Genomic DNA, 12766 nt, shown 5'->3' on the forward strand with positions numbered 1-12766 from the left:
TTGCAGAAAGAGATTTACACAGCACAGGTGTCCCACCTTGAATTATATATATATATATATATATATATATATATATATATATATATATATATATATATACATACATACACACATACACATACAGTACCCCACAAAAGTGAGTATACCCCTCACATTTTTGTAAATATTTTATTATATCTTTTCATATGACAACACTGAAGAAATGACACTTTGCTACAATGTAAAGTAATAAGTGTACAGCTTGTATAAAAGTGTAAATTTGCTGTCCCCTCAAAATAACTCAACACACACCCATTAGTGTCTAAGCCGCTGGCAACAAAAGCGAGTACACCGCTAAGTGAAAATGTCCAAATTGGGCCCAATTAGCCATTTTCCCTCCCCAGTGTCATGTTACTCATTAGTGTTAAAGGGCTCAGGTGTGAATGGGGAGCAGGTGTGTTAAATTTGATGTTATCCCTCTCACTCTCTCATACTGGTCACTGGAGGTTCAACATGGCACCTCAAGGCAAAAAACTCTCTGAGGATCTGAAAAACAGAATTGTTGCTCTACATAAAGATGGATCAGGCTATAAGAAGATTGCCAAGACCCTGAAACTGAGATGCAGCACGGGGGCCAAGACAGCGGTTTAACAGGACAGGTTCCACTCAGAACAGGCCTCGCCTTCGTAACCAAGGAAGTTGAGTGCACGTGCTCAGCATCATATCCAGAGGTTGTCTTTGTGAAATAGACGTATGAGTGCTGCCAGCATTGCCTCAGAGGTTGAAGGGGTGAGGGTCAGCCTGTCAGCGCTCAGACCATGCACCGCACACTGCATCAAATTGGTCTGCAAGCCCATCGTCCCAGAAGGAAGCCTCTTCTAAAGATGATGCACAAGAAAGCCTGAAAACAGTTTGCTGACTAAAGACATGGATTTGCTTATTATCCACTAATATCAAAGATTTCTTTGATTAATCTTACAAGATTAGCGCCACATTTGTATTTCTATTGCTATTGATCTTTCTGTTTCCAAAGATTTGTGTTGGCTGCTTTTCGCATATTGAATGTTTTATATTATATTCTAGCGCAGCAATATTATGTTTTATAGTCTTGATTAAGGAATTTTTTATTGGTGCTGCAGCTTTTATATTTTCACTTTATTGTGAAGTTTTCTATCATACCAATATTATGGATATCTTCGAGTTTCGGTCAAAACATGTTATTAATGCTGAAGGGGTGTTTACCCCTACAGATGAAACCCTGGATGATATTGGGGGATTATTTTTGCGACTGAAAAACCTCATGACTGCTGAGCTCCATGCAAATTGGGACATTGCCTTCTTCGAGAGGTATGTTGCTGATGGCATGGTTCCCAGGAGCCTGAGGTGGGAGGTATTTCCACAAAGTGACTGTACTAACACTAATGATTGGCTTTTATTTTTTAACAATGCTGGGATCAGCTTGTTGAATTTTATGGTGTCCAACAAAAGACAAAAGTTGAAAAAGTTGGATGAGGACATCAATTTAATTAAAGAAAAATTGGTGGCCTTCAAGGAGAAGGATGAATATAAAATTAAATCGGAAGCCCTTAAAAAACATCTTGAAAAAGAGGATAACGAACAGAGAATTAAGAAAAAGAAGAAATTTGCTAGGGACCTTGGTGACTACAAATCAGGGAATGTGTTTAAATGGCAGGCGACCAAGCAAAGGGAGCTAGCTAAAGAAGACTCCTCGGGACCTATGGAGGTTACTCCGGTGGAAATTCCAGATACCCCGGTACCTGGAGCCTCTAATGTTATGCGAACCTTCTCCCCCTACCCCCAACCTGCCCATGGGAATGGCCGGGGACGGGGAAGAGGACGTGGAAGAGGGAGAGGAAGAGGACGCCCAACTCAGGCGATTGCCCAAGGTAATGCGTTGCCTGTTTCTAACAGGTTTGCTCCTCTGACCTATAATCCCCCTGAACCAGAAAGGTACATAACCAATCACCCCTATGAGAGGGAGATGGTTCAGTCGCGGCCTAATAACCAGATGACCAATTTTCATCAAAATGGTCAATTGACTCCCTTCCCCTATTTTGGGAAGAATACCCAGGCGAATGGATACCCCTCTGATCAATACAACGGGGGACCCCAGCAACGTTTTTTTCAGGGGGCTATACCGAAAAACAAAAGGCAAAAAAATGTAAAAGGGGGTCAAGAGGGGGGAGGAGGCTCCAATACAAAAAAAAGGCGGCTTTAAAAGATGATGGGCTCTTCAATTTGAGTTCTGCTGTCATCTCCTCCGATGAAAGACATGTGCTGAATCGGGGGTTGAAGTATGCCCCTCCTAAACCAATTGACAGATTCGATACGTTTATCGATCTTCAAAAATTTGTAAGAAAATTGAGTATTAAGAGGCATTTCACAAACAACCCTATCCCGCCCAAACAGGAATATGTTATGGGAGTAAAGAATACTCAATTTTCTAACGCTTCTACCTTTAATCCCCCTGGACCCCTGGCACCGTCGCTGACGGTGTTTCGAGACCTTGTGGCGAAAGATTTAGATCAGCTGCAGATTAAAAAATGCGGGACTGATCTTGCGTTCAATAGAGGCCTCAGGACACTCAAGGAGCGTAAAGATATTGTGGTCAGACCCGCTGATAAGGGAGGGGGGATCGTGATCCTAGATACTGAGGCCTATGATCAGGAGATGATGAGGCTCTTATCGGATCGTGAGACCTATATCCCTCTGAGGGGAGACCCCACTAAGAACTACAAACGGCTTTTGGAGGAGTTGGTGATAGAAGGATTCGATAGAAAACTTCTCACTAAAAAGGAGAAGGACTTCTTAGTTCCTAAGACCCCTAGAATTCCGGTCATCTATTTCCTACCCAAGGTGCATAAGGATCCTGTTTGCCCACCCGGGAGGCCCATTATTAGCGGTATTGATTCCGTTACCTCCCGGGTGAGCAAATATATAGATCATTTCTTGCAGCCCTTGGTGTCAAAAATGCCATCCTATCTGCGTGATTCAATGCACGTCATGAATGAACTAAAAGGGATTCAATGGAAAGAGGGATACATCCTGGCAACAGTGGACGTGTCGTCCCTATATACAATTATTTCGCATAATCATGGCCTTGAGGCTGTTTCCTATTATTTAGGACAGGATATCCCTCTAAGCTTTCAAAAGGATTATCTGATCTCCCTTTTGAGCTTTGCTATGAGCCATAACTATTTCTGGTTCAAGGGGGATTTTTATCTTCAAAATAGGGGTGTGGCCATGGGAGCTAAATTTGCTCCCAGTATGGCCAATCTCTTTATGGCCAAATGGGAGGAGGATGTCGTCACAGGTGTGCCTAGGCCGGAGCTTGTGCTCTGGCGTAGGTACATCGATGACATCCTCCTCCTATGGGATGGCTCTCCTGATTCCCTTAAAGAATTTATGGTCACTCTCAATCAGAATGATAAAGGTATCCAATTACAATATGAATTCAGCACCTCTGAGATTCATTTCTTAGATTTGAAGATAATGGTGCGAGAGGGCCATATTCTGACATCTACATTCTTCAAGGCGACTGACAGGAACGGATTCATTGACACCACCAGCTGTCATCATGCTGCGTGGTTAGAGTCCGTTCCTGTCAGTCAGTTCCTGCGCCTTAAGCGTAATTGCTCACTGAGGAGTGATTTTCTCAGAGAGGCCTCCATTCTGAAAGAGAGGTTCCTTGAAAAGGGCTACAAGGAACAACTCTTGGATGAAGCCATAGCAAAGGCTGATGTGCGAAATAGGGATGATCTGTTACAACCAAGGATGAGGGAGAAAAACGATTCCTTTGGTTTCGCATTTTTGTCATCCTACTCCACACAGCACTTTTCTATTAAAAAGATCATTCGCCGACATTGGCACGTTCTTAAGAGTGATGGAGTATTGGGTCCTCTCCTTCCCGATCAACCCCAGCTGGTTTTTAGAGGGGTTCCACCATTGAAACTCCAGGTGGCTCCCAATGTGAGGGACCCCCCTAGAGTTATGTCCTTTTTTCAAACCATGGGTGGTTTTTTCCCTTGCAGGAAATGTGCCATTTGTCAGCTGAATCACAATAGGAGTAGGCGAATCTGTTCATTCACCTCTAGTTCTACAGGCCAAGATTTTAAGATCAAGCCTTTTATATCTTGTACTACGAGATATGTAGTATATTTGTTGAGGTGTCCTTGCGGGCTTGACTATGTTGGCCGCACCATAAGGGAGCTCCATGTAAGACTCAAGGAGCATGTGGCCAACATAGTCAAGGGGTTTCCGAAACATAGTGTTTCGAGACACTATGACCAGTGCCACCAGAGGGACCCGAAGGGAACCATTTTCCTTGGGATAGACAGATTCACCAAAAACTGGAGAGGTAGTAACATGACCCGGGGGGTTTCCAAGCTAGAAACCAGCTGGATATATAGGCTTAAGTCCTATACCCCATTGGGTCTGAACATAGAATGGGATCTGAATGCGTTCATTAACAACTCTTGATATTACCCCATTACTATGTTCCCCAGTTTTTATATATTGTGCTTTGACTTGTTTTGGATATGATTTTTTGTGTTCTATAAGATTCTGATTTAGAGTGTTAACATTTAAAATTGTATTCATTGTCCAACTTTTCAGCTTTTTTAATTCTTAATTATGTGTCATAATGTTTTTATATTTTGCTTTGTTCCGTTATGTGAAGAGAGTGTTGTTTCTTTTCCCCCTTCTGTGGTCTATAGTGTGACCACCAGAGGGCGCTGTGATCTCTGATCAAGCAGTGTGTTGACTTTTGATGATGGGGGTTACTGTTATAAAAGTCTAATATTTAAAAGGCTTTTTTCCTCTTTTTTGCCTAAATCGATCCCATATTATGTGGCGATCGGAGTGATGGGGCTATTATGCCTCTATGTTTATCTTTACCATTCCCACATCCGGGCGGTGGAGCGCAAGCTGGCCGGTTCCGGGTGGTGGTGAATTGGATTACTTCCGCCCGTCTCAATCCTATATATATGGCGTTGATGCCGTAGGACCACACCCCTAGACGACGTCAGCTCTGACGAAACGCGTCGGGTGGAGCCTACGGCGACGCACGCCACACGAGGAAGAGACACGGCGGCCATTTTTCTGGTGGGATGCGCGAGCACCCGACCGTACGGAGGAGGAAATAAGCAACGCTCTCTAATTGCGGCTGTCGAGTAAGTGCAATTTTATCCTTTGGGGACAATAAAACCTTTTAGCAGTGTACACTATGTGTTGGTATTTTGTTTCCTCACATGGCGACCCTGCAAGGACTTAACGACTGCCCGCTTGATGGATAATATCTAATGAGGAGAAGTGAAGGATCCCGGCTTTCCAGGGCTTGTGCCATTAGCGCTTTTGACCTTTGTAATGAGGGTCATTGGGATCTGGTAAGGATCAGTGTGTGCGGGTGCCTGGTGGTGGTTTCCCTCGCTGAGGATCTTCACATCTCTCCCCTTCTTTTGGAAGTTTTTATTTATCCATGGGAAAGAATTGGAACTGTTGCTTATTATCCACTAATATCAAAGATTTCTTTGATTAATCTTACAAGATTAGTGCCACATTTGTATTTCTAAAGACATGGATTACTGGAACCATATCCTGTGGTCTGATGAGACCAAGATAAACTTATTTTGTTCAGATGGTGTCAAGTGTGTGTTGCAGCAACCAGGTGAGGAGTACAAAGACAAGTGTGTCTTGCCTGCAGTCAAGCATGGTGGTGGGAGTGTCATGGTCTGGGGCTGCATGAGTGCTGCCGGCACTGGAGAGCTACAGTTTATTGAGGGAACCATGAATGCCAACATGTACTGTGACATACTAAAGCAGAGCATGATCCCCTCCCTTCAGGGACTGGGCTGCAGGGCAGTATTCTAACATAATAATGACCCCAAACACACCTCCAAGACACCCACTGCCTTGCTAAAGAAGCTGAGGGTAAAGGTGATGGGCTGGCCAAGCATGTCCTCAGACCTAAACCCTATTGAGCATCTGTGGAGCATCCTCAAACAGAAGGTGGAGAAGCGCAAGCTCTCTAACATTCACCAGCTCCGTGATGTCATTATGGAGGAGTAGAAAAGGAATCCAGTGGCAACCTGTGAAGCTCTGGTAAGCTCCATGCCCAAACGGGTTAAGGCAATGCTGGAAAATAATGGTGGCCACACAAAATATTGACACTTTGGGCCCAATTTGGACATTTTAACTTAGGGGTGTACTCACTTTTGTTGGCAGTGATTTAGACATTAATGGCTGTGTGTTAAGTTATTTTGAGGAACAGCAAATTTACACTTTTACACTGTTATACAAGCTGTACACTCACTACTTTACATTGTAGCAAAGTGTCATTTCTTCAATGTTGTCACTGTTGTTCAGTGTTGAAAAGATATAATAAAATATTTACAAAAATGTGAGGGGCATACTCACTTTTGTGAGATGCTGTGTATATATATATATAGATATAAATATATCTAGCTATATATATATATATATATATATATATATATATACATACAGTGGGTATGGAAAGTATTCAGACCCCCTTAAATTTTTCACTCTTTGTTATATTGCAGCCATTTGCTAAAATCATTTAAGTTCATTCTTCTTCCTCATGAATGTACACACAGCTCCCCATATTGACGGAAAAACACAGAATTGTTGACATTGTTGCAGATTTATTAAAAAAGAAAAACTGAAATATCACATGGTCCTAAGTATTCAGACCCTTTGCTGTGACACTCATATTTAACTCAGGTGCTTTCCATTTCTTCTGATCATCCTTGAGATGGTTCTACACCTTCATTTGAGTCCAGCTGTGTTTGATTATACTGATTGGACTTGATTAGGAAAGCCACACACCTGTCTATATAAGACCTTCCAGATCACAATGCATGTCAGAGCAAATTACATAGTTACATAGTTACATAGTTAGTGAGGTTGAAAAAAGACACAAGTCCATCCAGTTCAACCCATGATGCGTGTGTGTTTGCTTTTAACCGTACATTGTGTACCCCTGTATGTTGTGGTCTTTAAGGTGTACATCTAATAGTTTTTTGAAACTATCTATGCTCCCCGCTGATACGACTGCTTGTGGAAGAGAATTCCACATCCTTACCGCTCTTACAGTGAAGAACCCCTTACGCACTTTAAGGTTAAACCGCCTTTCCTCAAGTTTTAGTGAGTGGCCACGTGTCTTATTGTATTCCCTTTCTCTGAATAGTTTGTTCCTTATGCTAGGGTCGCCAGTACAGTATTTGTACATTGATATCATATCCCCCCTCAATCGTCTCTTCTCCAGAGAGAATAGGTTCAGTGCTTGTAGTCTTTCCTCATAGCCGATGTCCTCCATTCCCCTAATTATTTTTGTTGCCCTCCTCTGGACTTTCTCCAGTTCCAGCACATCCTTCCTGCGGACCGGTGCCCAGAACTGGACAGCATACTCCAGATGTGGCCGGACCAGAGTCTTGTAGAGCGGGAGAATAATCTCTTTATTTCTGGAGTGAATCCCCCTTTTTATACATCCCAGTATTCTGTTGGCTTTGCTTGCGGCGGCTTGGCATTGCATGCCACTGCCAAGCCTGTTGTCTACCAGTACCCCCAAGTCCTTTTCCATCCTAGACTCACCCAGAGGTTCACCCCCTAGTGAATAGCTTGCTTTCTGGTTTCTGGCACCCAAGTGCATTACTTTACATTTTTCTACATTAAACCTCATCTGCCATGTGGTTGCCCACCCCGTTATTTTGTTCAGGTCTGCTTGCAAGATTTCCACATCCTGCATAGAAGATATTGGCATGCCTAATTTAGTATCATCTGCAAATACTGAGATTGTACTAGATATCCCCTCCTCTAGATCATTTATGAATAAATTAAACAGGATTGGTCCCAGGACAGAACCCTGGGGGACCCCACTTTCCACACCCGCCCAATCCGAGTACTCCCCATTAATCACCACCCTCTGGACTCTCCCCTGGAGCCAGGTCTCTATCCAGGTACTCACCTTATGATCCATACCTACCTTCCTTAGTTTGTACAGTAAGCGTTTGTGAGGAACGGTGTCAAAGGCCTTTGCGAAGTCCAGATACACCACATCCACAGGCTTACCTTTATCTAGGTGGCAGCTCACTTCATCGTAGAAGGTTAACAGATTGGTTTGGCACGAACGATTTTTCATGAATCCATGCTGATTTCTACTTATAATACCATTTTCATTACTAAAGTCTTGTATGTGGTCCCTTATCATCCCCTCCAAAATTTTGCAGACTACTGATGTTAGGCTGACCGGCCTATAGTTACCCGGGATATATCTCGGCCCCTTTTTAAATATTGGTACCACGTTGGCTTTTTTCCAATCAGCTGGCACCATACCCGTCTGTAAACTATCCTTAAAGATCAAGAATAATGGTCTGGCAATCACCTGGCTGAGCTCATTAAGAACCCTCGGGTGCAAGCCATCCGGTCCCGGGGATTTATTTATGTTAAGTTTCTCTAGTTTAGCTCTAAGTCTATCCTCTGTTAGCCATGGCGGCACTTCCTGAGGTGTATTATTTAGTTCGGCCTTGCAAGCGGGTTTCGTGTAGCCCCCCGATTCCTTTGTGAAGACTGAAGAAAAGAAATTATTTAACACTTCCGCCTTTTCTCTGTCCTCAGTGGCCATTTTTCCTTTATCATCTTTTATGGGGCCAATGTGCTCTGGCCTGGCTTTCTTACTGTTTATATACTTAAAGAACTTCTTAGGGTTCTTTTTGCTCTCCTCCGCTATATGTCTCTCGTGTTCTATTTTAGCCGCCCTGATTTCATCTTTACATTTCTTATTACACTCTTTGTAGTGCTTAAATGCTGCCAATGACCCCTCAGTCTTGTATTTTTTGAAGGCCTTTTCTTTAGCTCTAATATACATTTTAATGTTGGAGTTTAGCCACCCAGGGTTTAGTTTTGCTCTTTTAAATTTATTTCCCTGTGGAATGCACTGGCCCACTCCCTTGTTAAGTATGCTCTTGAAGCACTCCCATTTTTCCTCCGTGTTCTTTGTTCCCAGGGTTCTATCCCATTTGATATTTTCTAGCAGCGAGCGCAGTTTAGGGAAATTGGCTCTTGTGAAATTCAGTGTCCTTATATTACCCTTGTGTTTCCTATTACTGTAATTAATACTGAAACCAATTGACCTATGGTCACTGTTCCCTAAGTTGTCCCGTATTTCTATATCCGTGATCAGGTCTGTATTGTTGGTAATCAGTAGGTCAAGTACCGCATTGCTTCTTGTCGGTGCATTCACCATCTGACCCATGAAATTGTCCTGCAAAACATTTAGGAACTGCCGAGCCTTGGCTGAGTGTGCGGTTCCTTCTGCCCAGTCTATATCTGGATAATTAAAGTCCCCCATTATAATGACATTTCCCATCCTTGCTGCCAATCCTATCTGTAACATGAGGTCCGCCTCACCCTCCTCCCTCTGGTTGGGGGGCCTATAGCATACGCCCAATATTACCTTCCCCGCCGTGCCTTCCCTTTGAAGCTCTACCCATAGGGATTCTGCCTCGTCCATAGCTCCATTATTAATATCATCCCTCATATTTACCTGTATACTGTTCTTAATATACAAACATACCCCTCCCCCTTTTTTACTTTCTCTATCTCTGCGATAAAGGGAATACCCCTGAATGGACGCCATCCAGTCATGAGAGCTGTCAAACCAAGTCTCAGTTATCCCCACAAAATCTAAGTCCTCCTCAAATATCAGCAGCTCCAGCTCTCCCATCTTGTTGGCCAGGCTTCTGGCATTGGTATACAAACCTCGTAATTTTGATCGGTTATATTTAATGAGAATCATGAGGTCAAAGGAACTGCCTAAAAAGCTCAGAGACAGAATTGTGGCAAGGCACAGATCTGGCCAAGGTTACAAAAAGATTTCTGCTGCACTTAAGGTTCCTAAGAGCACAGTGGCCTCCATAATCCTCAAATGGAAGACGTTTGGGATGACCAGAACCCTTCCTGGAGCTGGCCGTCCGGCCAAACTGAGCTATCGGGGGAGAAGAGCCTTGGTGAGAGAGGTAAAGAAGAACCCAAAGATCACTGTGGCTGAGCTCCAGAGATGCAGTCAGGAGATGGGAGAAAGTTGTAGAAAGTAACCATCACTGCAGCCCTCCACCAGTCGGGGCTTTATGGCAGAGTGGCCCGACGGAAGCCTCTCCTCAGTGTAAGACACATGAAAGCCCGCATGGAGTTTGCTAAAAAACACCTGAAGGACTCCAAGATGGTGAGAAATAAGATTCTCTGGTCTGATGAGACCAAAATAGAACTTTTTGGCCTTAATTCTAAGCGGTATGTGTGGAGAAAACCAGGCACTGCTCATCACCTGTCCAATACAGTCCCAACAGTGAAGCATGGTGGTGGCAGCATCATGCTGTGGGGGTGTTTTTCAGCTGCAGGGACAGGACGACTGGTTGCAATTGAGGGAAAGATGAATGCGGCCAAGTACAGGGATATCCTGGACAAAAACCTTCTCCAGAGTGCTCTGGACCTCAGACTGGGCCGAAGGTTTACCTTCCAACAAGACAATGACCCTAAGCACACAGCTAAAATAACGAAGGAGTGGCTTCACAAAAACTCCGTGACTGTTCTTGAATGGCCCAGCCAGAGCCCTGACTTAAACCCAATTAAGCATCTCTGGAGAGACCTAAAAATGGCTGTCCACCAACGTTTACCATCCAACCTGACAGAACTGGAGAGGATCTGCAAGGAGGAATGGCAGAGGATCCCCAAATCCATGTGTGAAAGACTTGTTGCATCTTTCCCAAAAATACTTCTGGCTGTATTAGATCAAAAGGGGGCTTCTACTAAATACTGAGCAAAGGGTCTGAATACTTAGGACCATGTGATATTTCAGTTTTTCTTTTTTAATAAATCTGCAACAATGTCAACAATTCTGTGTTTTTCTGTCAGTATGGGGTGCTATGTGTACATTCATGAGGAAGAAGAATGAACTTAAATGATTTTAGCAAATGGCTGCAGTATAACAAAGAGTGAAAAATTTAAGGGGGTCTGAATACTTTCCGTACCCACTGTATATATATATATATATATATATATATATATATATATATATATACGCACTCACACACACACACACAAACATACACACACACATAATATATCAATTTCCATTTATAAAATATATTACATTAAGAAATCCCCCTTTTAAATGCTAAAAGTAATTTATGAAGCAGTTTACGTCAAGTTCAACATTAGGTCCCTTTGGTACCAGGGTTTAAAGTTTATAAATCCATTTGGATTCAGCCTTGCTTAATGTCTTAATTTTTTCGCTCCCTCTCCAGTTTTTATTATATGTTTCTATGCCCTAGAAGGACATACCAGAGGGGGTCGTTTTTGTGATGTTTCTGAAAATGTAGTGATAAATGATGTTGTTTAAAACCTATAGAGATGTTCTGCTCTTTTATTGTTTTGGCCAAAGGTCTTTTTGTCCTCCCAACATATTGGTAACCACAGGGACAAAAGATGGCATATACCACACCCTCAGTATGGCATGTGATACATTCTATAATACTGTATTCTTTGCCCGTACTAAAGGATGTAAATGTTTTTCTTCTTTTGTCATTAAAATTTTACTCTACTGCATGTATAGCACCTACCGCATGCAAAAAAAAAGGATCATTTTTTTATTTCTAGGGGAATCTACTACTTTTGTATGTAATGTAAGGGCCTAATGATAAATATACCTTGGGTGTTCCAGTAAAATAGTTAAAAAATGTTTAACACCCCTCAATACCTGCCAGTGCTTTTTAAAGATGTTCTGTACTGCTCTATATTTAACATAATCTAATAACACTACTAGGTTAAAGCCTTCAATGTGCTTTTCTTCCTTGTCCCGTATGAGATTCTTCCTATACCGCAATTCTACTACTCTGATCACCTGCAGTTACTAATATACTGGGAGGACAAAAAAACATTTGGCCAAAAGAATAGAAAACCATGTACTGTATGTAGCACCCTCCTAGGTAGGTGCTTGGCAGAGAAAGTATAGTTGCTCTGTCTGCTTATCAGGAGAGCCTGATTAATAGTTAGGCTTGTTGCATGTGTCCAGGGTGTGATTCACCTGGGCTGAGGGAGTGTCCCCAATGCATCCAATAGGGGTGCCTGTTGGACAGTGGAGGAAACCCAGCCAGGGAGGCACAGGCTTTTGTAACTATCTCAGTGGGTTGGCACAAGCAGCGGTGCATCCTGGGATACATTATAAAAGCCAAGGGCACATGTGATAGGGGGTCTTTGGGAGGGAAGCTAAGTCCCAGAAAGAGGGTGACAGCTGTTTCCTCTTCTGCAGCTGTGAGGGTGGTTGTAGGTAGTCGGCCTAGTGAACCAGTGGTGTGGCTGAACTCAGAGGTCCAGTGAAGCTGACTGTGGAGGTGAAGGCAGAGCAACTCTGGAAAAACAGTGTCCGTGAGTACAGGGGAGCTTGCCAACGGGTCTGCCCAGAAAGGGGACCACTCCAGTGGCTAGAGTCAGCGGACGGGTGTCAGCACACAGGCAGTGAGAGAAAAGGGGGTGCCAAGTTGTTAACCCTGAAGAGAATATTCAAACGGGAACAGTCAATTTAACTTCACTTCAGTGGCAGGGTGAAGCAGCAGCCTTGCTGCATTCTACAGTCAGTTGTCCTCAGAATTGTGCATAGTTACTAGATGGAATACCACACTCATCCCTTCTCCCATCCCAGTTCTAAATAAAACAAAAACACCAAATCCCCTGCACTGATTTTTGTCTGAGCCAA

At 43.2% G+C, this 12766-nt stretch overlaps 1 protein-coding gene across 1 annotated transcript in view; it reads right to left on the reverse strand.

The window, feature by feature from the left end:
• LOC309554127 (A disintegrin and metalloproteinase with thrombospondin motifs 2-like) overlaps positions 1 to 12766 on the reverse strand; it is a gene marked incomplete at its 5' end in the record, with an annotated part of 1497034 nt that overhangs the window by 285724 nt on the left and 1198544 nt on the right. The window lies entirely within an intron of this gene.

This window comes from Pelophylax lessonae (genome assembly GCF_965119305.1).
Source record: "Pelophylax lessonae genome assembly, chromosome: 4".
NCBI classification, from domain to species: Eukaryota; Metazoa; Chordata; class Amphibia; order Anura; family Ranidae; genus Pelophylax; species Pelophylax lessonae.